Source organism: Astyanax mexicanus, chromosome 3, assembly GCF_023375975.1.
Source record: "Astyanax mexicanus isolate ESR-SI-001 chromosome 3, AstMex3_surface, whole genome shotgun sequence".
In the NCBI taxonomy this organism is placed as follows: domain Eukaryota; kingdom Metazoa; phylum Chordata; class Actinopteri; order Characiformes; family Acestrorhamphidae; genus Astyanax; species Astyanax mexicanus.
The window spans coordinates 21,745,008-21,750,199 of record NC_064410.1 but is presented as its reverse complement, the minus strand read 5'-3'; positions in this window follow the sequence as shown (position 1 = coordinate 21,750,199).

Sequence of the window (5,192 nt, the reverse complement as noted above, 5' to 3'; positions counted from 1 at the left end):
GAAGAAACCTTCGTAGGACCAAGACCCACATTTAAGGGGGGGACCATCCTACCACTGGTCAAATGGCTTTTAAATAAATTTTAAAAAGTCTTTCACACATCCACATAGGTGTTATATATTCAGGAGTATAGCAGCGCCACTAATGGCTTATAGAGTAAGATGGATGATGAGCGGCTGATCTGTGGTGGGTGGTGGATGGAGAAGAGCTGACTTCAGAAACTTCCAGTCTGGCCAGACATGAGAGCCTGAGGGTCCAACATGTGATGTGGAGCAACACACAGTCTCAAATGTTGATAAGATAATCTTCAGGGCCATTGCATGCAAACAGTTGGTCACCCCTAGAAGCGATAAGAGGAACACTAAGTGCTCAGATATATGTGCAGGACACCCTGCAGCCACATGTGTTGCCTCTTATGGTAGAATTTCCTCTGGCATCTTTCTGCCTGATAATGCTAACTCACACACAGCAACGGTTCCTCAGGAATGTGTCCACCAGATTAAAACACTTCCTTGGCCTGCATGCCCAGTCGCCACAGTTATCATTCGTTAAGCATTGACAATTTGTAGTTCACCCCCCCAGCATTCTAAAATACATTGCTTTTCGCCGATTGCTCCCAGAAGGTTTTAATTGTAGTGATAGGGGCATAGCATAAACCTTGCAAAGAAATATTATATTATTACACCATTAAAAAGCAAGCAAGTAGCTATACACTTTATTGGTAGAATTCTGAGGGCCCTGCCATTTAAAACGAGGCACTGAAGACTTTGCTTAATAAAAACACTCTTTATACACAGAGAACCTTCGAGTAGTTCAGGTGCCACCATCTTAAAATTAAGTAATGATAATTCAACTGATGGGCACAAAGCATAAGGTAGGATGGGGAAAGCTTGCAAAATTAACTCTGTGGAAATATATGAATTCAAGCTGTTGCTGAAAACATCTGTAGAACATTCATCCATTTCCCAGATTTCTTTACATGAACAATGCTATGCCCCTATTGTTAGCATTGTAGTAAAATGTACAGATAACTGAGTGAAAATGCAATAAGTAGAAATCATCTGAAAAATATTTTATCCAGTAAAATATAGATTGCTAAAATTTCTATTTAAGTACGATAACAAAGTATTTGTACTTAGTTATTTCACACCTCTGGGAATAATTAATACATATGCGCTTGGATTATTCTGATGTACAGTGCTTTTAAAGCCAGTTGATTTTGGTCACCTCCAGTCATATCAATAACCAGATTTCTCTGAATGAAATTTGGATATTAGTAAGTGATAGTAAATTCTAAATAAATCCAGATGAGTATGGCATTTTGTAAACCGTGGTTGCCATACCTTCCAGATATTGTTTATTTACAGCAATCTTCAGCTATTCCAAAACCCTCTAGTTTGAGTTTGTGACCAGATATCATTTTATTAAAGATCACAGAAATAAAGAACCAGATGATCACCCTCTCCAGTCAGCAGTTCTGTCAAATACTGATCCTATTTGGGCCATTCCACCGAATGGGTGCCATTTGCTTGTTGTAAATCTTCCAAATTAAACTTTTTTTACCTAATTTTTTTACCTTCTTTCAATTCTGAATCTAATAACACATGCTTTTAACTATTCAAAACATGTACTGGTCAAACTCAGGCAGCTTTATTAAATTTATATAAGGTTTCTGAGCTGAAGATGTTTACAGTTTTCTCAGTCCTGTTGCTCGTGACATTTAAATGCATGTTTAAAAGCAAGTCCACTAATTAATCTGATTTTCTCTCAAGAAACAGTTTATTTTTAAGACATGGTTGACTGCATGTTTAAATAATTGATATTTATGACAAAAAAACATTATATATGCATGCACATTGTTTTTTTTTAAAGATGCAAGCAATTTTATCTTATCAAAAAGACTCCAACCTGAAATTGATCAAATTTATTATCATGCAGTTTTATTTAACAAATGGACAAATTATCACCCAAACAGAATTGGAAAAAGGTGGTTTACTTTAACTAATATTCATATTAATAAATCAATAAACCAGAAGACTCTGCTCACTCCTGTTACTGGAGCTCCCTCCTGTTACTGGCACTTCTGTTACTCTTTATGTTATGAGTAACAGGACTGAAAGTAACATGGCTGTGTTTTTAGCATAGAATTAGGAAAAATAGCTTTATGGAAAAACAAATGAGGGAACTTAATTTAGTTCTTCTCATGATTTTCGGGAGAAACAACTGATGTAACTTCTTATTGTAGATGTGACTTGTGGAATGTTTCAGATGTTTCAGATGGGGTAATGTGAAAACCCAGGGACACAACTAAAATGTGTATTTTAACTTAAATATTATGAATGAATACGAAACAAATATTTGTAAAGCATAGATGGGATTTGGAGTCACACAACAATGCAAAAAAAGACATCTCTGAAAGATTTTAATAATTATATTTCATGGCAAAGATTATAGTTAGAGAGTGGGAACCGGTAACAAATGCTATTTTTTAGGGTTTTAAGTTTTTTTTGATAATGTTTTTAATTATATATCTTAGATCTGCAATTAGGTCAAAGTTATTTTGTGTGTACATTTATACATGTAATTTCCTGGGGACAGAAATGGCACTGTTTTGGCAGAATATTCAATATTTTTTTTTAATATGTTGTTTTGTGTGTTGTTGGGGACAATTGTGAGAGTGGATGTGGGTGGGGAAATTCAGACAGATGTTTGTGGGGTTAATATCAATAAAATAAAAACTGAATTACAGAGAATTACATAGAATGTCCTGAAATACAACGAGGAGAGTTTCTGCTTGACCTGTTACTCCTTGTATCTGCCTTTATGAGCTGTTTATAAGCATTTCTGGTATGGAAAACTGTCAAGGCTGTTAAATATAAATACGCGCAGTCCTGCATATCTTTTATGTTCAGAGGATACTCTGAACTCTACAATTTTGCAGTCTTGCACAAACCTCTGAATCACTTCACTAATCCACATTAGTTTCCCTTAAAAGTCTCTGGAGAGGGAAGAGGAGTTTCAGTGCCAAGCACCGGAAAGGATGATGCTGAGCAAGAGTTAGCAAAGCATAGAACGACCGAGGGGGAGGGGGGGAAGGGGGGGTGTGTATCAAGAATGAGGAAGAATATAAAAGGGAGTAAGATAGCTGTAATGGGTCCCTGCTTGAACCAGAAGGGTGTGCAAAGTCTATGTGACTAATCACAAACTGGCCTCCACTGGCCATTACCACACCAACAGATGGAGTCCAGATGTGTGAGGGCTTTTTTTTTTGTTAGAAGTCACATGACCAGTGAGAAAGGGGACAGGCCACAAAAATACAGCGAGAGAGTTGTTGGCAAGAAACAGAATGGATGAAAATACTAACAATCTGCTGCACAGCAATGCCAGTGGGCACAGGAAGAACAGCAATGGGCAGAATGACACCAGCAGGGGGTGTATCACACACAGTTGCACACACACACTCACTCTCACACACACAATAGTTTAAAAAAAGCATGGTACTACAAAAGAAAGGATGTTTTATGCAACAATATGAGCATGCTTTAAAGATAATCTACCCACATTGTTAGTTTATTGAAATATTATTTGCTGGGACACGACTTCACACCTAACCATAATGTCTTTGATTTAAATTGATTTAAGCCAGCTTCATAAGAGCATGAGTCAGCATCACCCCTTTCTTCTGGTATAATGATGAGTCAGTCAGTGGCTCCCTCAGAGCTTTAGAGAACTGCACAGATAATACTAAAGCTAAGACTTGAGCTAAACAGCGCATCAATGAATGGTCATAAATTTTTGATGACACTGTTTCTGATTGTCTCATTCCATAGAACTGGAGGCTCATTGGAATAGCTCTCTCTCTCTTCTACAGTACGGGAAGCAGCAAGCTGTGGCTGTATATCTGGAGGAAAAAAAAAGAAAAATATTTCCCAGAGAAAAAGAGCAGGACATGGTGATGGACTTTGGCTTTGTTCACATTAGAAGCCTCATTAATCTTGCTCAAATTTTCAAAGTTTTGCTCAGATCAGATTTGGCTTGAAGGTTCACATTCCCATGCAAGCCTTTTCAGTGAAGAACTACATTATGTCACTGCTGTCCAGTAAAAATCATGTATTTCCATTTGTATCTGTTTTTAGTTTAGGACCCCGTTTAGGTAGATTGAATAGTCCAATGGAAATGCTCTAAAATGCATTTTCATTTTAGCTTTTCATTGGAAAGCAATGATTTACTAAACATTTCTTCCTTTTGGGGAAAAAACGTTATTTTTCCTCCTTTTAAAATCTGGTGTCAGTCCTGTCTGTCACATATTAGCCTGTGTCTGGTCCTGTGTTTTTCCCTCTTTTGGTTTTCTGTGCTCCTGCCCTGTTTTCCTGTCTTGTGTTCCCAGCCATGTGCTTTTTTGAGCACATGGCATTGTTTTGTTATTGTCTTGTCTCCACCCTAGCCCCGCCCTAGCCATTAGTGTTGTCACCTTGTGTCTTGTTTGTAACCCCGCCCCCTCGTTACCTGTCTTCACCCTCCTTGTGTATAAATAGCCCCTTGTATGAGTGTTTGCTTGTGGAGTCTTTTGTATCTTTGTGACTGTATATTTGTGAGTAGAGTTTGTGTTTTGTGTTGCTTAGAATCTTTTTGTTACTACGGTCTGTTGTTTTTGTATTTTCTAGTTATTCTTTGTTTAAAGTTAGAGTTTCTAGTTTCATTAGTTTTCCTTGTATTTGTCTTAGTTAAATTTATATCCTAGTCTTGTTTTTTGTAAGTTTTTCATAAGTTTTTTGCATTAACCGTGTTTTGTTTTCTGTATTTATTTTTCTTGTTTATTTAACAAATATAAATATTTATCTGCGTTTACGTCCACCTCCTCATACGTGACACTGTCACTGTCTGTCTGCCTGCCACTGACTCCAGTTCTCTTGTAAAAGTCTCCATTTACCAAGATGCACCTGCGCTCAACCCTCCAGACATGCCGCATCATGTGACGCATCGGGGTTCTGGCTCGCTGGATTGGATTGCTTTCACCTGAACTCATTAGTATAAATAACCCCTGCTTTCACTCACTACTTGCTCGGTATTTAATATATTTTTACAGCCCTTTTACCTCGCGTTTCCTTTGTGTTTTGACCTTTTGTTTCTGACCCTTTTTGCTACCTCAACTATTCTTTTGCCTTATCCTTTGTATTTTTGTTAGCTGTTTTGG